The sequence below is a fragment of the Macaca thibetana genome, chromosome 1 (assembly GCF_024542745.1).
Source record: "Macaca thibetana thibetana isolate TM-01 chromosome 1, ASM2454274v1, whole genome shotgun sequence".
In the NCBI taxonomy this organism is placed as follows: Eukaryota; Metazoa; Chordata; class Mammalia; order Primates; family Cercopithecidae; genus Macaca; species Macaca thibetana.
Window position 1 is genome coordinate 8,814,003 of NC_065578.1, and position 21,265 is coordinate 8,835,267.

At 51.0% G+C, this 21,265-nt stretch overlaps 1 protein-coding gene across 10 annotated transcripts in view; it reads left to right on the forward strand.

Annotated features, from left to right (window-relative positions):
• PIK3CD (phosphatidylinositol-4,5-bisphosphate 3-kinase catalytic subunit delta) overlaps positions 1 to 21,265 on the forward strand; it is a 99,371-nt gene that overhangs the window by 45,255 nt on the left and 32,851 nt on the right. For 7 of the 10 annotated variants that reach the window (XM_050788047.1, XM_050788033.1, XM_050788042.1 and 4 more), the window contains one exon: positions 16,326 to 16,430. The exons of 1 other annotated variant lie outside the window; for it this stretch is intronic. The gene's annotated coding sequence lies outside the window, so the exon portion shown is untranslated. Of the gene's footprint in view, positions 1 to 14,414; positions 14,593 to 16,325; positions 16,431 to 21,265 lie in introns of those variants that run through there. 2 more of the 10 variants (XM_050788069.1, XM_050788022.1) reach the window with 2 other exon arrangements.

Sequence of the window (21,265 nt, forward strand, 5' to 3'; positions counted from 1 at the left end):
CTGGCTCAGAGTGGATTTTAATGACAGGTGTTCTTGTCATGAGTTCTTGTGTAGTAAGCTTTATTCATCCATTACCTTATTTGATCTTCCCATGAATGACTCAGATGGAATGCACAGAGCATGTGTCAATAAATATCCCATTTTGCTATGTTGCCCAGGCTGCTCTTGAATTCCTAGGCTCAAGAGATCCTCCTGCCTCGGCCCCCCTCCAAAGTGCTGGAATTACAGACATGAGCCACTACATCTGGCCTTGTCAGTGTTTTCTAGCCTTTCAAGGTAGGGAGGAGCTTGGGTATCTGAGGCAAATACTGCTGGAAGTGAGATCTAGAGCAGGTCATTTTCTTCCTCTCCCAGGATGGTGGCAAGAGCCACCCCTGGCCCCGCTCAAGGGGCCTGGACTGGAAGGTGTGGCATCTCCCAGTGAGGTCTGCCCTCCGGTGACCTTGGCCACAGCAGTGGATTCTGGTGTCACCTGTGAGGCTCACAAGGCAGCACCCCAGGAGCCCTTGTGCTGCGAGTTCCCAGGGGGAGTGGGTAGGAGATGGCTGGGCAGCTGGCAGTAACCTGGACCCTGATGGGGCATGTTTCTCCAACTTTCCCACCATCCCTCCAGCCTGAAGAGATGGGATGTCCAGCTCTAGCCTGCAGCTGCCCACCCCAACTGCGACCTCGCTTTGAAGCTTCAACTTCTATTTTTAATACTAATGTTAATTTTACATTCGATTCCATGATATATCCATGTTTATTTTACTATAAAGCATATTTTCCCCTAACTTGAGAGTCAAATGGGTGCTCTGGGAAGTTTATGTTTTTTCTATGGCTTCCGCTACTCCCAGCACAGCGACTCCAACCAGAGTTTTAAAAATGTGGATTAGGGCCAAAGAGGATAATGAACCATTAGATGCAATTAGGATGAGAAATGCCGAGATTATTTATTTATTTATTTATTTATTATTATTTTTTTTTTTTAATTTTTTTTTTTTTTTTGAGACGGAGTCTCACTCTGTCGCCCGGGCTGGAGTACAGTGGCCGGATCTCAGCTCACTGCAAGCTCCGCCTCCCGGGTTTACGTCATTCTCCTGCCTCAGCCTCCCGAGTAGCTGGGACTATAGGCGCCCGCCACCTCGCCCGGCTAGTTTTTTGTATTTTTTTTAGTAGAGACGGGGTTTCACTGTGTTAGCCAGGATGGTCTCGATCTCCTGGCCTCGTGATCCGCCCGTCTCGGCCTCCCAAAGTGCTGGGATTACAGGCTTGAGCCACCGCGCCCGGCCGAGATTATTTATTTATTTATTTTTAGAGACAGGGTCTCACTCTGTCTCCTGGGCTGGACTGCAGTGGTGCCATCATAGCTCAATGCAGCCTTGAACTCCTGAGCTCAAGTGATCCTCCTGCCTCAGCCTCCTGAGTAGCTCCCAAGTGCACACCACCATGCCCGGCTAGTTTTTTCATTTTCTGTAGACAAGGGTCTTGCTGTGTTGCCCAGGCTGGTCTCCAACTCCTGGGCTCAAGAAATCTTCCCACTTAGGCCTCCCAAAGTGTTGAGATTATAGGTGTGAGCCACTGTGCCTGGTGGAGAAACAAATAGTTTAATAGCCCTTTTATCCAATGTGATTTGTTGGTTGAGTAACTGACTTTGGTTTAGGTAGAGAATTATTAAAATGCATTACCTCAAATGTAAACATTTTCTTTTATTTTTTTCTGTGACGGGCCACACAGAGTCCTATATACCTCTCCAGCACCGCTCACCTGGAGAAGCTGCTATGGATGCCAGCTACTGTTTTTTCTCCCTTCCCAATAAATATTTCATCTTCACTTAAAACATGTCAGTGTACATTGGTTCCCTGATCTGCTCTTAGATGGCCAAGGGCTTGTGTTTGCATAGGCCATTGGTTCATCTTTCTGTATAAGGCGTACATGCAATGTATAATCCACTTTTTTTATCTTACTTTTTTTGGGGGGTGACAGGGTCTCGCTCTGTCACCTAGGCTGGAGGGCAGTGGTTTGATCACGGTTTTCTGCAGCCTTGACCACCTGGCCTTAACCCATCTTCCTGCCTCAGCCCCCTAAGTAGCAGGGATCACACACACCTGGTTACTTTTTTGTTTTTTTTAAAAATTTTTTGAAACAGAGCCTCGCTCTGTCACCCAAGCTGGAGTGCAATGGTGCGATCTCAGCTCACTGCAACCTCTGCCTCCAGTTCAAGCAAACCTCTTGCCTCAGCCTCCTGAGTAGCTAGGATTACAGACGTGCACAACATCACATCCAGCTAATTTTTGTGTTTTAGCAGAGACAGGGTTTCACTATGTTGTTCGGGCTGATCTCGAACTCCTCACTTCAAGTGATCCACCCATCTCGGCCTCCTAAAGTACTGGGATTACAGGCGTGAGCCACCATGCCTGGCCTCGGCTAGTTTTTTTTATTTTTAGTAGAGACGAAGTCTGACTATGTTGCCTAGGCTGGTCTTGAACTCCTGGGTTCAAGCATTCCTCCCACCTCAGCCTCCCAAAGTGCCGGAATTACAGATGTGAGCCACAGCGCCCGGCCTTCCTTCTACATTTTAATAATTCCTGCTTAGTTTTTACAGTTGTCTCGCCTGGTCTAATTCCATAATTCTACAGGAAGTTTGTTTTATTGGGTGACTTGTCTTTTACTAGGTTTCTGAAGCACTCAGCTTTGTTTTCTTCATGGAATCAGCTCTTTTCACACCGAGGGTGCACCCTCTTATGTAATAATTACATTATGTGATTACACAGGTAAACAACTGCCATCCGATTGGAGCAGGTGTGGCGACCTCTGTGGGCATGCAGAGACAGGAAGGAGGGCCCGACTCCATGGCATCCTGGGAGTGGTCAGCATGTAGAGACCATTGGCCAGGGTGTTTGGTGAGGGGATGGAGAGCGCTATTCAGCCCTGATTCTGCTCGGTAGGAGTCAGGGTAAGATGTAGGGGTCACAGAGCCTGGGCCAGAGGCAGGTTCAACCTAGAAATCTCTCCTAGACTAGGGGAACCCCTTGCTCTGAGAATGGGCACATGCTCTAGAAGGGAGGCATCGTAGAAAATTTCTTTTCCTGTGGGTCCTGTCAGTGGCATTTGTACTTAGGAGATTTGCCGTTTGCCAGCTGAAAGTTGCCATTTTCATTAACCTAGCTTCCCGTTTCTGTATCTAATAACAATAACAATAAACAGTTTTGTGGTACGTACCCTGTGCCAGGCAGTGTCCTGGGCACTTTGAAAATATGAAGCTTGGGCCGGGAACGGTGGCTTATGCCTGTAATCCCAGCACCTTGGGTGGCCGAGGTGGGTAGATCACCTGAGGTCAGGAGTTCAAGACCAGTCTGACCAATATGGTGAAACCCCGTCTCTACTAAAAATACAAAAATTAGCTGGATGTGGTGGTGGGTGCCTGTAATCCCAGCTACTCGGGAGGCTGAGAGAGGAGAATTACTTGAACCGGAAAGGCGGAGACTGCAGTGAGCTAAGATCGTGCCACTGCACTCCAGTCTGGGCGACAGAGCAAGGCTCCATCTCAAAAAAGAAAAGAAAATACTAAGCTAGCCGGACACTGTGGTTCATGCCTGTAATCCCAGATCACTTGAACTCAGGAGTTTGAGACTAGCCTGGGCAACATGGCAAAACCCCATCTCTATAAAAAAATACAAAATTTAGCCAGGCATGATGATGCGCATCTGTAGTCCCAGCTACTCCAGAGACTGAGGTGGAGGATCGCTTGAGCCTGGGAGGCAGAGGTTGCAGTGAGCCGGGATTGCACCACTGCACTCCCGCCTGGACGATGTAAAAAAAAAAAAAAAAAGAAAGAAAAAAAAAGAAATAAATAAATATGAAGCTAATTAGCCTTATGACAACCCTGTTTGGTAAGTACTACTGTGATTCCCACTTTACAAATGGGGAAACTGAGGCACAGAAAGGGGAAATAACTTACCTAAGTCTTACCCAGCCAGAAAGTGGCAGCGGCTGCTCCTAACCCTGCACCATGCTGCCTCCAAATATGGGCTTTTTCCCAGGAAGAAGTGCTTAGTTGGGGGAGGGGAGTCCGGATCCCAGGGAGGAGGACTCAGAAAGCCTCTGGGAGTCAGGCGGCCATGTGAGAGGGGCTTCCTGGCTCTTTTTCACTTGTCCCCCTACCCCCACCCCCCCGTCACCACCTTCCCAGGACTTATTTGGACTCCCAGGCAGAGTTCCTTGTTTGTTTTTGTTTTGTTTCTTCCTTTTCTTAGAGATAGGGTCTCGCTCTGTCACCCAGGCTAGAGTGCAGTGGTGAGATCATAGTTTATGGCAACCTCGACCTCCTGGGCTCAAGCGATCCTCCTGCCTCGGCCTCCTGAGCAGTTAGGACTAGGACTACCATGTGCACCACCACACCAATCTAATTTTTTTTTTTTTTTTTGAGACGAAGTCTCGCTCATGTCCCCCAGGCTAGAGTGCAGGCGCACGATCTGGGCTCACTGCAACCTCTGCCTCCCGGGTTCAAGTGATTCTCCTGCCTCAGCCTCCTGAGTAGCTGGGATTACAGGGGCCTGCCACCATGCCTGGCTAATTTTTGTATTTTTAGTATACACGGGGTTTCACCACGTTGGCCAGGCTGGTCCCGAACTCCTGACCTCATGATCCGCCCACCTTGGCCTTCCAAAGTGCTAGGATTATAGGTGTGAGCCACCGCACCCGGCCACACCAAGCTAATTTTTGATACTTTTGTAGATATGGGGTCTTGCTATGTTGCCCAGGCTGGTCTCAAACTCGTGGGTTCAAGTGATCCTCCCACTTCAGCCCCCCAAAGTGCATAAGCCACCATGCCCAGCCTAGTTCCTTGCTCTTGAAGGTCCTTGTGTCTGATGGAGTTGGTGTCTTGGACTCTGATCCTCTACAGTGAGAGTGGGCAGAGGGAAGCAGCTTCTAGTGCCTGGCCCTTCCCCAGTTGGCTAGGGTGGTGCCCCTTCTCCCCAGTGCCAGGGGCAAGCAAGGCCTGGCCTCTGCAGTCTCCATGGCCTCCTTGCCCAACCCCGGGGCCTCTTTTGGGAAGCTGACACCCTCTGGCTCCAGTGCACTGGCCTGGGAGAGACAGTGTGGTACGCTGGTTAAGAGCAGGCTCTAGAATAAACCCAACCCCACTTCCTTCCCCGTTACCTCCTTCAGTTCCGCTTTCCTCATTCATAAATCTGAATGCCTGCCTTCAGGGCTTGTCATGATGTTTAATGAGAAAATGGACATCAGGTGCCTAGTCATGGGGGCTGGCCGCTGTAGCCCTGAAGATGAGCCTGATGAAAGATGAAGAGGCTGTGCTATGGGACAGAGTCTGAACCGATCCCAGAGGCTCCCAGGGGCAGGAGTGGCCCAGAGACCTGCTCTGAGAATAGAAGCACTGTCACAGGCCCCCTGCCAAGGAGAGAGTGTGACCAGGACAATGACTGGTGGGATGAGGTGTCCAGAGCCCTCTATATCATCCCCAGGATTTCTTCCTCTTTGGCTCAGAGCTTATAGGGTTGTCTGCAGATCGCATGAGGATAGGTGGAGAAGGACCCCTAAGCCGACAGCCGGGTGGGGGAGGGCCTGAGTGCTGAGTGCCTCGGCAGGTAGCCAGCTGCAGATCTGACCCCAGGAGAATGGGGCGAACTGCCACATAGCTGACACTTGACAGGGGGACTGTCATGAGTGTGTGTGTGTTTTGGGAGGCGGGGTGTTTGTTTGTGATTAAGTTGAGGTCAGGACAGAAGAAGGGAAGTGGAATTTGTAGTTTTAAGAGATATTATGTGGCCATCTTAAGATTGCAGCAGCTGGCCAGGCGCGGTGGCTCATGCCTGTAATCCCAGCACTTTGGGAGGCTGAGGCGGGTGGATCACTTGAGGTCCGGAGTTCAAGACCTGCCTGGTCAACATGGTGAAACCTGTCTCTACTAAAATACAAAAATTAGCTGGGTGTGGTGGCGTGTGTCTGTAGCCCCAGCTACTTGAGGGGATGAGGCAGGAGGATTGCTTCGTGCCACTGCATTCCAGCCTGAGTGACAAAGTGAGATCCTGTCTAAACCAACAAAAATTACAGCAAAGCCTACATCTGGGAATTATAGGCCATGATCTTCCAGATTATGCATGTGGATGTTTTAAATATATATGCCGTACATTTTATGTGTTTATTCATGCATACTGTATGTTTTTTTTTTTTTTTTTTTTTTTTTTTTTTTGAGACGGAGTCTCGCTGTGTCGCCCAGGCTGGAGGTGCAGTGGCGCGATCTTGGCTCACTGCAAGCTCCGCCTCCCGGGTTCACGCCATTCTCCCGCCTCAGCCTCCGAGTAGCTGGGACTACAGGCGCCCGCCACCACGCCCGGCTAGTTTTTTGTATTTTTAGTAGAGACGGGGTTTCACCATGTTAGCCAGGATGGTCTCGATCTCCTGACCTCGTGATCCACCTGCCTCGGCCTCCCAAAGTGCTGGGATTACAGGCTTGAGCCACCGCGCCCGGCCCATACTGTATGTTTTTAATCATATGGAATCAATACAAGTTAGTTATTCAAAGTTTGTAAAATATAGATTTGCCAAAGTAAAAAAAAAAAAGAAGAATTTGGGCTGGGCATGGTGACTCATGCCTGTAATCCCAGCACTTTGAGAGATCCAAGGTGGGCAGATCACCTGAGGTCAGGAGTTCGAGACCAGCCCACCCCACATGGTGAAACCCCGTCTGTACTAAAAATATGAAATTAGCTGGGTGTGGTGTAATCCCAGGGGGCTTGGGAGGCCAAGGCAGGAGAATCACTTGTGGCTGGGAGGCAGAGGTTGCAGTGAGCCAAGATCGTGCCATTGTAGTCTAGCCTGTGCAACAAGAGCAAAACTTAATCTTGAAAAAAAAAACAAAAACAAAAAAACAAAAATCCGGCTGGGCACTGTGGCTGTTGCCTGTAATCCTAGTATTTTGGGAGGCCAAGGCAAGAGGATCACTTGAGACCAACCTGGGCAATATAGGGAAACCCTGTGTCTACAAAAAAACAACACAAAACTACCCAGGCATAGTGGCACATGCCTCTAGTCCCAGCTGCTCGAGAGGCTGAGGCGGGAGGATCGCTTGAGTCTAAGAGGCTGAGGCTGCAGTGAGCCTATGATGGCATTGGACTCCAGTTTGGGTGACAGAGCCAGACCCTGTCTCCAAAAAAGAAAGAAAGAAAAAAACTCCATCTTCTACCTACCCTAGAGCCACATCACTCAGTGGTTCCTAACCTGTTTCAGATTTTAAATCCCTTTGAAAACCTGCAGAAAAGCATGGACTGTCTCCAGAAAAAGGCTCTTTCATCCACAGACTCTGCTGGTGTGCAGGGAAGGACTGTTTAGGTCCAACCTCTAGCTTCTCTGTCGTATGAGATTCTGACTCTGAAACCAACCTCAAAGGGGCAAATCATTCTGACCCCGTGACACCTCTGTAAGAGACACTTGCCCCGCAACCGATTCAAAGTCTGTCTTGAACCTGTTTCTATTTTCTGTCTTGACCACCTCTTAAAGAAGATATTGTACAAGTTTGCCCTGCCATTTAAATCCTTTGTCCTAAATTTACTGCCTCTTTTGGAGCTTTCAGCAAGGATCGACTTTCCTGTGTCACTGGGTGACTCTCACTGTAGCATCTGCTCATTTCCGGAAGAGGACCATCCTTTGAGGCATGTGTAAGGCCCCTTTTGTGGAAAGGGCCGTGGCTTAGGCATGTGGGAAAGCAAGCCTGCGAGAACTGGGTGTGAATCTTCTTTCCAGGTGGTCAGGGGAAACTTTTTTATTTTTTCGAGATGGAGTCTCGCTCTGTCACCCAGGCTGGAGTGCAGTGGCACCGAGTGCATGGCTTCGGCCTCAGTTCCCTCATGAAGATGACTATCGTAACTATTTAGTGGGGTTGTTTTGAGGATTTTAGGAGATCTTCAGAGTTCTAGGGATCTCTTGCTGCAAAACAGCCTACTCCAAGCTTAGCGGTGTAAAGCAACACTGTGATGCTCACGGTCCCAGGGACCGGGAATTCAGACAGAGCTCAGCAGGATGGCCTGACTGCTCCATGATATCTGGAGTCAGCTGGGAAGACTCTCAAGGGGTTGGTAACAACTTGAACAGGTGGGGTCTGGAATCATCTGGAAGTTTCTTCACTCATGTCTGGTACCTGGGTGGGATGACTCGAAGGTTGGGCTCAGGTGGGACTGTCAACTTGAGTGCCTCCACGTGGTTTCTCTTTCTGGCTTGCCTGGGCTGTGTCACTGCGTGGCAGCGCCAGGGTAGTCAGACTTTTTTTTTTTTTTTTTTGAGACGGAGTCGCTCTGTCGCCCAGGCTGGAGTGCAGTGGCCGGATCTCAGCTCACTGCAAGCTCCGCCTCCCGGGTTTATGCCATTCTCCTGCCTCAGGCTCCCGTGTAGCTGGGACTACAGGTGCCAGCCACCTCGCCCGGCTAGTTTTTTGTAGTTTTTAGTAGAGACGAGGTTTCACTGTGTTAGCCAGGATGGTCTCGATCTCCTGACGTCGTGATCCGCCCGTCTCGGCCTCCCAAAGTGCTGGGATTACAGGCTTGAGCCACCACGCCCGGCCGGTAGTCAGACTTCTAACTTAATGCTTAGAATTCCAAGAGCCAGCATTCTACACCAAGGAGGAAGCCGCATGGCTTCTTACGGCCCCACCTCTCAAGTCACTTAGCATCTCTGCTGCCATACTCTCTTGGCAGCGACAAGCCCACTCAGATTTAAGAAGAGGGGACACAGAGGCCATCTCTCAATGGGAGGATTCCCCGCAACCACGAGCCACACATGCTTTTTGGCTGACACTTGAAAGAATGAGCAATGTGGGCCGGGCGCAGTGGCTCACGCCTGTAATCCCAGCACTTTGGGAGGCCAAGGAGGGTGGATCACTTGGGGTCAGAAGTTCGAGACCAGCCTGGCCAACATGATGAAACCCAGTCTGTACTGAAAATACAAAAATTAGCCAGGCATGGTGGCGGGCCCCTGTAATCCCAGCTACTTGGCAGGCTGAGAGAGGAGAATCGCTTGAAACCAAGAGGCTGAGGTTGCAGTGAGCTGAGATGGTGCCACTGCACTCCAGCCTGGGCAACAGAGACTCCGTCTCAAAAAAAAATAAAATAAAGAGCAATGCAGCCAGATGCGATGGCTCACATCTGTAATCCCAACACTTTGTGAGGCCGAGGCAGGCAGATCCCTTGAGCCTAGGAGTTTGAGACCAGCCTGGACAACACAGCAAGACCTCATCGCTACAAAAATTAAAAATTAGTTGGGCATGGTGGCACACACTCAGCTACTTGGGAGGCTGAGGTGGGAGGACCACCCAAGTCCCTGGGGTTGAGTACCTGTGATTGCGTCTCTGCACTCCAGCCTAGGCCACAGTGTGAGACGCTGTCTCAAAAAAAAAAAAAAAAAAAGAAAAAAAAGGAAAAGAAAAAAGAATGAGCAATGCAAACCTGCAAACCTAAGCTTTTTTTTTTTTTTTTTTTTTTTTTTCCCCTCTCTGCTTATATCCTCAACCCCTCAACTCCTGCCCCAGGTCACAAACTCAGGAAGCCTCAATTAAGACAGACTTTTAGTCTAAGGTCGGAGAATTGAGGAAGGAAAGAAGGAAGTGCCAGATGCTAATTAACTTTGCTTTTTAACTACAGATGAGCCACTTTTTGAGTTACCCGGGGGTGGGACTCTCAAAGATAAATGAAAATATGTAAGGATGGCAGGAGAGCAGGGGCCTCTTGTAATTAGGTCCCTCATTCTTGTGCTTTGAGAATAAAAATATCAAGGGTGGAATATGTGAGTAAATATGGAAACTCCCCTTTGAGGATTGTTTTTTGGAGCCCTCCTGTTTATTCTAATTGAATGAAAAACAAACATGTAACTGGTTTGTTTTTTTTTTTGTTTTTTTTTGGTGTTGTCTTTAGTTGTTTTTACTAAAAAATTTATACTTAATTTTTTTTGTTTGTTTTTCTGAGATGGAGTGTCAGTTGCCCAGGCTGGAGTGCAGTGGCTTGATCTGGGCTCACTGAAACCTCCGCCTCCCAGGTTCAAGCGATTCTCCTGCCTCAGCCTTCTGAGTAGCTGGGATCACAGGCATGCACCACCACACCTGGCTAATTCTTGTATTTTTAGTAGAGATGTGGTTTCACCATGTTGGCCAGGCCAGTCTCGAACTCCTGACTTCAGGTGATCCACCCTCCTCAGCCTCCCAAACTGCCGGGATTACAGGTGTGAGCCACTGCGCCCAGCGGTTATACTTAAAATTTTTTTAAAGAGATGAGTATCTCACTATGTTGTCCAGGCTAGAGTGCAGTGACTATTCACAGGTGCTATCAATAGCGCGCTGCAGCCTCAGACTCAAGCAATCCTCCTGCCTCAGCCTGTGAGTAGCTGTAGCTACATGTGCCGTCAGTGGTGCCTGGCTTTGCATCTTACTTTTTTCTGACTTTAGCTTTCCTGGTCTTGTCCCCATTCAGCAGTGGTGTCTTATCTGACCACACCTAGAAATGCTGAATGCCAATTTGAGTTAGAAAGAGAATAGCGGAGGCTGGGCGCGGTGGCTCATGCCTGTAATCCCAGCACTTTGGGAGGCCGAGGCAGGCGGATCACGAGGTCAGGAGATCGAGACCATCCTGGCTAACACGGTGAAACTCCATCTCTACTAAAAATACAAAAACAAAATTAGCTGGGTGTGCTGGCGGGTGCCTGTAGTCCCAGCTACTTGGAAGGCTGAGGCAGGAGAATGGCATGAACCTGGGAGGCGGAGCTTGCAGTGAGCAAACATAGCGCCATTGCACTCCAGCCTGGGCAACAGAGCAAGACTCTGTCTCAAAAAAAAAAAAAAAAAAAAAGAATAGCAGAATTCCAGCAAGGTTGGAGGCTGGGATATTGGTGAGCGTTTGGGAGAAGTTGAGATTTCATCACAGCAAAAGTGATGAAATCACACATCACAAAGTGTCAGGTCTTCTAGGGCTCCTTGAAGGGAACAAGGGCTCCAGTGAGTGGGAGCAGAGGCTCATTTGGTTTCCTGCCTTCTGTTTGGGGATTTAACAAGAGGATTGGCCCTTTTAGTAGCAAGTAGAAGGGCAGGAATCTAATTTCTCTATTCTGATTTTTTTTTTTTTTTTTTTTTTAAGACAAGGTCTTGCTCTGTCACCTAGGCTGGAGTGCAGTGGCTCCATCATAGCTCACTGCAGACTCCTGGGCCAAGCAATCCTTCTCCCTCAGCCTCCTAACTAGCTAGGACTACAGGCAAATGCCACCATGCCAGGCTAATTTTTTTTTTTTTTCCAGTAGAGACGAGGTCTCGCTGTTTTACCCAGGTTGTTCTTAAACTCCTGGCCTGAAATGATCCTCCCACCTCGGCCTCCCAAAGTGCTGAGATTACAGGAGTGAGCCACCATGCCCACCTTAATTTACTCTGATTTTTCTTTTCTTTTTAAAATAGAGATGGGGTCTCACTATGTGGCCCAGGCTGGTGTTGAACTCCTGGGCTCAAGTGATCCTCCTGCCCTGGTCTCCCAAAGTGCTGGGACTACAGGTGTAAGCCACTGTTCCAGGTCTACTCTAATATTTAACAGTGGTCAAATTCATTTATTTATCCACTAAATTATTTATACTCTCAATTTCAGAAAGGATTTAAGGTACCTGAGCTCTGAACAAAGAATCAGAGACTGGTTTTTCCTCCATCTCTGCCACTAACTAGTTGTGCGACCTGGGGCAAGTCACTTGGTCTCCTTGTGTCTGTTATCCATGTGTGACAGCCAATACTTAATATGAGCGCCAGGCACTGTTCTAGAGATTGTCCATGCATCTGTATTCACTCTTTTAATTCTTCTCCAAACAATTTATTATGGTCTCTATCTTTTTGGAATTTGTCAGGGCAGTTCCAGTTCATCATGGCAATACAGGAAAGTGACTTTTGGGGGCTTTTGCCATTTCAAAGACTCTTGGAATTTTCTCTGGGCTTCAGAGACACCCGTGCCTGACATTCCCAATTTGAACCCCCAGCGAATCATTGGGTTCCATTGCTGATGGGGACCTTGTGTTTGAGCTTGACTTTCACTCCACCCATGCTGAAGATAAAGGGAAGTTTTCACGCCAGGGGACGATTGCAGGACGGGGCCGCTGGGGAGGAGGGCTCCCACACGTGGCGAATAGGGGTGGAGGAACCTCTGAAGCGCGTTTGCCCTTTGGAAAATCTCTTTGGCGTCCTAGCCCCGGGATCATTGTACTTACCAGGTTTGGGGCTCTGCACCCAGAACTCCTCCCAGCCTCTGTCTGCCCATCCAAGGTCCGGCGTGACTTCCGGTGGCTGATGGCTCATCTTGGGGAAATCCCCCGCCCTGGGGGGTCCGGGGTGGCCTGCAAGGGGCCTGACTCACCCGCCAGTTGGGTCAGGGGTTCCCAGCTGCCCTCGGATGTCTGCTGCACCGCTCCCCTCCCGCAGGCGGAGGACAGGAGGAGGGAGGGAGAGGTGGGAGAGCGTGGGGGGCGGGGCCGGGGGCGGTCTCCAACCCCCGGCCCGGGCTCCGCCCTGTCCCGGGATCTGCGAAAGCACAGCAAGGGTGCGGGCAGGTGAGTGCCCGCCTGGTGCAGGGTGTGAAGAGCGAGAGCGCGTGTATGAGCACGAGCGTCAGTGGTCTCTGTGTGTCCGTTTACATGATTGCGCCTGTGTCTGTGTGTGAGCATCTGCATGCAAGCTTGTCTTTTTGAGTGAATGTCTGTGTGTGACTTCTAGGGACGGCCAGGGAAGAGGGGTGTCCCCTCCCACCCTGGCCCCCCCTCTTCTCTCTCCTCCTTGGGGTGCTCTGGGCATCCGGGACCCCTGGCAGGGCTGCCGGGTGCTGGGAGGACGCAGAGGCCGCCGAGGGCGGAGGGAAGCGTCAGGCCTGGGCTGCGCGCGCCCTGACTGGGGAGTTCCGGGTCCCAGCCGCCTGGTCCTTTCATTCCGGGCTTCTTCGAGATTCTCGGGGGGCTTCCGGCCGGCCGTGTTTTCTCCTTGCCGTCTTCGCAGGCACGAGGAAGACTCCTGGGGCTCATCTGCCTGGGATGGGCGGGCCCTGCCTTGACCTCACGTGCAGCAATTAGGACCACCAAGGAGTGTTGTTCAAACCACTTTCTCCCACTCCGCGGGACATGCCAGGGTTGATTCTGGTGCTCGCACTCCGCTTCCTCCTCTGCGTTCCCCATGGCAAAGGTTTAAGTCTTGGGCTGTGGACCCAAAAGAATATTCTAAGGGGAGATGGGCCCTTGCAGAGCAAGAAGGGTATAGGTTCAGCACCAAACCAAACTGGTGCCAGGGCTAGCTCGGCCCAAGAGGCTGTGCAGACACTGTCTGTGTGAGTGCATGAGGGTAAGAGTCCCTGCGCGCTGAGCTTCGGCTTCCCCACTCACAACCAAGGGAGAACAACATCTACCTTACAGTGTAGATGCCTGGATAAAAACTGGAGCACCTGGTCGAGCACTTTGGGAGGCTGACACGGTAGGATGGCTTGAGCCCAGGAGTTTGAGACCAGCGTAGGCAACATGGTTAGACCCCCACCTCTACAAAAAAAAATTTTTAAATTAGCTAGGTGAGGTGGTGCGCACTTGTGGCCCCAGCTACACGGGAGGCTGGGGTGGGAGGATCGATTGAGCCAGAGAGGTAGAGACTGTAGTGAGCTATGATCGCACCACTGCACCACAGCCAGGGCAACAGACCAAGACCCTGTCTCAAAAACAAAAACACTGGAGCGCCCAGAGGTTTTTTTTAAGTGCAGGGCAAGGATTGTCTCGGCGTTGTTACTGCACGCACACCGCCTGTTGTAATGGGTAGATGCATTAGTGAAAGTCCTGGGTACACTCATTTATTTTCTAAATCTCATATATAAGTGAACGCCCGATGGAAAGGCCCATCAGCTGGGGAACAGCCATCAGGCTGGATTTGAGCCCAGAGCCCGGGCTGGCCAATTAGTCGGGTGAGCCTGGCTCCGGTTCTGTGACCTGGGTCCAGTACCCCGCCCTTTCTGCGGATGCCTTGCAAAGCGGGGAGCGGAAAGCAGTTTGGTGGACGACCAGCCCTCCCTTGCTTTGCAGGTGGCGCTTTCTATTTATTGGTTGTAAGGCGAGACCTAGGCCAGAGCCAGGGTGCGCGCGCCGCCGTCGGGGTCCCGCGGCTGCTCTGGGGATCAGGGCGCGAACCCCAAGGGCCCCGCCTGGCAGCGTCGTGGGCCTCCGGGCGAGAACAGCGGGGGTCGGGGAGGATTTGTAGCGTCCACTCCGCTCTCCGCCTCCGGTGTGCGCTCCGGCGCTTCTCCCGGCTGGGGGTGTGAGAATTTGCCGACGGTGCCCGCGCCGCGGCCGGCCCCGGCCCCGCCCCAGCCCCGGGGATGCCCCGCCCCCAGCCGGCGTCCCGCCCCGCCTGCCCGTAGTCCCGGCCCCGCCCCGGGCCGCGCCCCTCCGCCGAGCCCCGCTCGCCTGCACCTCGCGCGGCGGGCCTGCCCTCCGGCCCCCGCCGGCCCTGCGCCGCTGCCCGGAGGCTGGCGTCCTCCCGTCACTCCGGGACCCGCCCGCTGTGTCCCCTGGGCAACTGTCTCCAGGGAGATCGGGCCCCGCCCCCGGCACCGACACCCGGTACGGAGCCCACCTGTGCGGGCGTCTGCGGGGTCCCCGTGCCCCGCCCCCAGCCACGCCGGGCGTCCCACCCCGCCCAGCCCCGGGCTTTGTCCGCCTGGGGCGGGGTGGGCAGGGTCGGTGGAGGTGATCAGGGGTCCGGGGCCGTGGGGGCTGGAGGGGCCGAGGCAGGGGGTTGCGCTCGCGGTGGGATTCTCAGCTGTGGGCCGCGCGACGCTCTCTTCTCCTAATCTGGTTGCTTCCTTTTGTGCCCCCCGGGGGTCGGGAATCCCAGGTTTCTCGGCTGCTGCCCTTGATGGGATCCGTGGGGCCTCCAGCGGGCTTCGCACGAGGACGCGCCTGTTCGGGGCAGGCTGTTTACTTGTCGGGGACCCAGCAGTGGCTGTGCGCGTCCTCCCCTCCCCCTGCCCCCGATTCGGGACCAAGCCTCCTGCGCTCTGTCCCTCCTGAGCTGTGCCCTTGAACCCGGGGTGGGGGCTAGAGGGTGGCAGACCCGGATCCTGAGGTCCTGCGGCTTCCTCCCCAGGGGAGCGCTTTCTCCCTGGCCGCCCTCTTGTGGATTTTGTCCTGGCTCCTTATTTCCTGACCCGAATTCCTGAGGACGAATTCTCTCCTTCTCTTCCTTCTCGGCTCCCTCTGCTTTGTCTTTCCTGTTTTGAAAGGGCTTTCCTTATGAACATGTCTCATTACCCTGTGCCGGAGCTGCTATAATTTGTCGTGGTAATGGGTATTAGCCAGTCTCTTAATTGGTCAGCAATGGAAGGGATTTCTTCCTTAGCCTTTGGTGCTGACCTCCTGTTTGGTGGCAGTGCCTTGCGAAGTGCTTGCCACTCTCTCCTGGATGTTGAGGGAAGGGAGCATCCGAGCCCACATGCCTGGGCTCCCGCAGCAGGGTCCCTGGAGTATCTTTACAGGGATGGAGGCCGCAGGGAGGACTCCAGCTTGGTCCTTGGGAAATGTGTTCCTGCAACTGCCTTTTCCAGCGGGTTCCTAGGGCTCTGCTGTTTGACTCTTGGAGATGCCGGTGGTTTTGGTTTTGTGCTAAACCTAAGCCTACCTAGTGGGCTCTGGGCTGAAGTCTCCCAGCTGTGGAGGTAGCTATGCCCAGGGCCTGGGGTTGGGAGAAGGGGTTGGGTCTTTAGACTGGGCTGGTGCTCTAGTGTCTTTTTTTCCCTCTTTGGGGTTCTATTATTTCCCGGAGCGGCTGAGGTGGGGGAAGAAGCACCACAGATGCAAGGAGTGGGCGGCCTCTCCCCTCACACTCTTCCTTTTTATCTCCAGCCCAATAGGGGATGGATTTTCCTTTAGACCTGGGCCTTGAAAACAGATCCACATGGGGAATAAAGATTTCAAGTTCACCAACCTGCTTTTTGCACCCATCGAATGGAACTCGAACCCAGGCTTGGCTCAGATCAATTACTTTGCTTTCAAAAAACAAACAAAACCAACAAACAGCTCTAAAAACGATCTGAGTCATCTGAGTGCACATTCCTGCTCCAGGCACTGGAAATGCTCCTGTGGTTGGTTTCAGTACCACCAAAGGGAGCTGGGGGTGGCATTGACGCAGATGGCAAGAAAGGCCGATCAAGTGGAATGTGATTGGTTTGCAAAAAGGAGAGACGGAGATGAGGCAGTTGATTTTGAGCTAACGTCTTATAAGAGAATGCACAGGTTTCTGAAATTCTCTCTTGTTAAAATAGTTTTCTTTCTTTCTTTTCTTTTTTTTCCAACAGATGAGGAGTCGGGCCAGGGCGGGATGACACTCATTGATTCTAAAGCATCTTTAATCTGCCAGGCGGAGGGGGCTTTGTTGGTCTTTCTTGGACTATTCCAGAGAGGTAGGTTGGGGGAATGGCCCAAGTGCGTGGGGGAAGGGAAAGGAGATGTTATTTTGTAGATAGGTTAAGAATGTGAACAAAACCCATCCTCCCCGACTCTCCAGCCAAAGGAAGACTTCTCCGTAGGACTAGCATGCCCAAAGGAAGGGAGTGACCCAGATTGGTGCTAGGAGCGAATGAACGGGGAAGTGAACTAGACCTCAGCCAGTCCCAGGAGAGAGATACTGCTGCCTGGGAAAAGAAGGAATGGCTTTGCTTTGAGGAGTCCTGGAGCCCGTTATTAAGCTGCAGCATTTGGTATTTGACTCACTCTGGCCATGGTAACGTTGGGCTGGCCAGACTGGGGAGAGAAATATTAAAAGTTTTCTGGAGGAAGTGGATTGGAGTTTTATAATTCTGTATTGCTTCTCAAGGAGTCCCTAGGTGGGACTATTCTGTGTCTCCAGAGAGCTGGCAGTCACTGTCTCAGTAAGAGGATGCTCTGGAGTTTCTGGGACATTAGCTTAGAAGATGAATGCAGTCCTTTCATGGTGCAAATGAGGACACTGAGGCCAGAGACCGACACTGGCCGGACGTTGGGTACATACAACCATCTGGGAGCCTGGGATAGCTGGGTCTGACTTGTGAGCTCCATGACTGCGAGACCTGCCGGTCCCCTTGCAAGCTCTTTCGGTGCATAATGTATTCTGTGTGTACCCAGAATTCCACCGGAGCCAATACTGTCATTTCAGGATGGAAAGGGGCGGGGGTTAGAGTGTGGTGTCGTCCTTAAAGGCTTTTTCCTGAACCTCAGCCTCATTTTCTCTAGATCTTCGTTGGTACTTTCCAAACTTGTTTGATGATTGTGGATCTCTTTTTAAAAATCACAACATAGGCCGGGTGCGGTGGCTCACACCTGTAATCCCAGCACTTTGGGAGGCCAAGATGGGCGAATCACGAGGTCAGGAGTTCGAGACCAGCCTGGCCAACATGGTGAAACCCCGTTTCTACTAAAAATACAAAAAATTAGCTAGGTGTAGTGTTGGGCGCCTGTAATCCCAGCTACTCGGGATGCTGAGGCAGGAGAATCACTTGTACCCAGGAGGCGGAGGTTGCAGTGAGCCGAGACTGCACCACTGCACTCCAGCCCGGGCGATAGAGTGAGACTCCATCTCAAAAAAAATAAAATAAAATAAAATAAAAATATAAAGCAGAATTTTAACCTGTAAACCAGATCAAAACAGAGAGCCACTATAAGAGAAACTAGCCCAGAACTCCTTCTGCTCAGCATCCTATCCCGCTCCCACCTACCTCTGAAGGCCTGCGGTGCTTCTTTGGAACCCCAGCGCTCCTCTGCACATAAGCAGAAGCCATAGATCATGTAGACCCCTGTTGGAGGATTAGAATTTCTTCCATACATCTATTTATAGTGACTTGATCTTTGTCTCAGAAAATGTCTTTTAATAATATTTTTAATCCTCATGCTTTTTTATTTATAAAAATATGAAATTAATGTCAAGTTTGGAAAACACCAAAAATTACAAGCATACTCATCTATAATCTTACCGCCACCCCACCCTGCACCAGAGAAAACCACTGTTTCCTTGTTGGAGTATCCTCCCCCAAACCCCTCAGAGAGAACTCTATCTGTATCTTTAATTTATTATTATTTTTTAATTTCATTTTTGTGAGATGGAGTCTTGCTCTGTCACCCAGGCTGGAGTGCAATGATGCAATCTCGGCTCACTGCCACCTGCGCCTCCCGGGTTCAAGCAATTCTTCTGCCTCAGCCTCCCAAGTAGCTGGGACTACAGGTGTGCGCCACCATGCCCAGCTAATTTTTTTTTTTTTTTAGTAGAGACATGGTTTTGCCATGTTGGCCAGGCTCGTCTCGAACTCCTGACCTCAAGGGATCCACCTGCCTCAGCCTCCCAAAGCGCTGGGATTACAGGCGTCAGTCACTGTGCCCCAACCTGTGTCTGCACCTTTTAAAACTTGATTTTTATTTATTAGTAAGTATTATTATAGACTTTGACATAAACGTAACAATTGAATGTATATGTATCTCTCTGCTCTGTTTCAAAATCCCACTAAAATGAAAGTAAAGGAATAAGAAAAAAAGTAAATTTTTTTTTTTTTTTTTGAGACGGAGTCTCGCTGTGTCGCCCAGGCTGGAGTGCAGTGGTGTGATCTCGGCTCGCTGCAAGCTCCGCCTCCCAGGTTTACGCCATTCTCCTGCCTCAGCCTCCCGAGTAGCTGGGACTACAGGTGCCCGCCACCTCGCCCGGCTAGTTTTTTGTATTTTTTAGTAGAGACGGGGTTTCACTGGGTTAGCCAGGATGGTCTCGATCTGCTGACCTCGTGATCCGCCCGTCTCGGCCTCCCAAAGTGCTGGGATTACAGGCTTGAGCCACCGCGCCCGGCTAGACGGGGTTTCACTGTGTTAGCCAGGATGGTCTTGATCGCCTGACCTCGTGATCTGGCCGCCTTGGCCTCCCAACGTGCTGGGATTACAGGTGTGAGCCACCGCACCCGGCCAAAAAAATGTAAATAAAAAAACAAACAGAAAAGTAAATGGTTGAGGACGGTGGTATGAACAAATATGAACAAAACCTTTGCAGGACAAGAAACCGATAGGCGAGTGGGAAACTGAGTGGAGAATGTCGAACGTCTTGGGCTATGGGGGAAGCAGGTGGAAAAGGCAAAGGAATGGGGGCTTTGGGGATGGAGTGCTTTGAAAGGTGGTTGGAAGCAGGAAGATTACTTGATAGAGCATGGTAGGGTGACAGACCACCCACCCAGGCCACATAGCCAGATGGTTCCCTTCCCCACCCCAGCAGGTGGCAGGTTTCTGGCAGGCAGTGTTTCAGAGAGGTCAGCCCAGCCCAGGACAGGAGAGGAGTTTGTGTCGAGCAGGGAGACCATCTCCTGGGTGGCTCCCCGAATACCACAGCTTCCATACAGCCTCTGGGCAGGCCCTTGGAGAACTTCTGTCTGAGCAAACTGATCTCACACAAAAAAATAACTGTTACATATTGACATTGAGGGGGACCTTGTTGAAAAGCCAGCTTGTTGCTAGGCACGGTGGCTCACACCTGTAATCCCAGTGCTTTGGGAGGCCGAGGGGGGAGGATCACTTGAGGCCGGAGTTTGAGACCAGCCTGGCCAACATGGGCGAAACCCCATCTCTACTAAAAATACAAAAATTACCTGGGCGTGGTGGTGCACGCCTGTAATCCCAGCTACTTAGGAGGCTGAGGCAGGAGAATAGCTTGAACCTGGGAGGTGGAGGTTGCAGTGAGCCAAGATCGTGCCACTGCACTCCAGCGTGGGCGACAGAGTAAGACTCTGTCTCAAAAAATAAAGAAAAGCCAGCTTACTGCTTTGTCACTTCACACTGAAGCCTACTGAGCAACTAGCCCTACCTGTGTACAAGCAGGGTTAGTGCCTTTCCCTTAGATTTGAATGGGCAGCCAAGGGCCATCCCACATAGAATGAGATTTACAGGCTAGACGTGGTAGCTCATGCCTGTAATCCCAGCACTTCGGGAGGCTGAGGCAGGAGGTTTGCTTAAGCCCAGAAGTTTGAGACCATCCTGGGCAAGGTAGAGAAATCCTCTCTCTACATAAAATAAAAAACTAGCCAGGCATGGTGACACATGCTTGTGGTCTCAGCTACTTGGGAGGCTGAGGTGGGAGGATTGCTTGAGCCTGAGAGGTTGAGGCTGCAGTGAGCCGTGATCATATCACTGCACTCCAACCTGGGTGACAGAGTGAGACCCTGTCTCAAAAAAAAAAAAAAAAAAAAAAGAGAGAGACAGAGAGAGACTTCTAGTGTGAAAGACAGAGACCCAAACAAACAAACAAACAAACAAAAATTTGAGAAGTCACAAACATGGTTTGGGAAAAAAAGGCACATTCATAAAATAATAAGCTCTTAGGTATTAAGATAGCAGAAGTAAAAATAGCAGAAGTGAAAATTTCAACAGAAGAGTTGGAAGAGTGAAAAACCAATTTCCAGAAAGTAGAACACAAAGACTTAAGAGATGGAAAATAGGAAAGAAAATATAGAAAAAATTGACTTCGGTCCAGGAGACCCAACATGCACCACATAGGAACTCAAGAAAAAAAGGCAAGAGAAACAGAGGAAGGAAAAGTATATAGGAAACCATTCTAGAACTGAAGGCATTTCTACTTTTTTTTATTTTTATTTTTTTATTGAGATGGAGTCTCGCTCTGTCGCCCAGGCTGGAGTGCAGTGGCCGGATCTCAGCTCACTGCAAGCTCCGCCTCCCGGGTTTACGCCATTCTCTTGCCTCAGCCTCCTGAGTAGCTGGGACTACAGGCGCCCGCCACATCGATCGGCGAGTTTTTTGTAATTTTTAGTAGAGACGGGGTTTCACCGGGTTATAGCCAGGATGGTCTCGATCTCCTGACCTCGTGATCCGCCCGTCTCGGCCTCCCAAAGTGCTGGGATTACAGGCGTGAGCCACCGCGCCCGGCCGGCATTTCTGCTTTTAAACAGTCTCGAAGTAGTACCCAATACCGTGAATAATAAAAGGCCCACACTATGGGACATCATCACGAACTTTCAAAACTCCAGAGATAAGAGAGAAGTTACTAAATGTCATCAGACAAAAAAAGGCCACATACAGATCAGAGAACAAGATGACTCAACTTTTTTTTTTTTTTTTTTTGAGATGGAGTCTCGCTCTGTCACACAGGCTGGAGTGCAGTGGCGCCATCTCGGCTCGCTGCAAGCTCCGCCTCCCAGGTTCCCGCCATTCTCCTGCCTCAGCCTCCCGAGTAGCTGGGACTACAGGCGCCCGCCACCTCGCCCGGCTAATTTTTTGTATT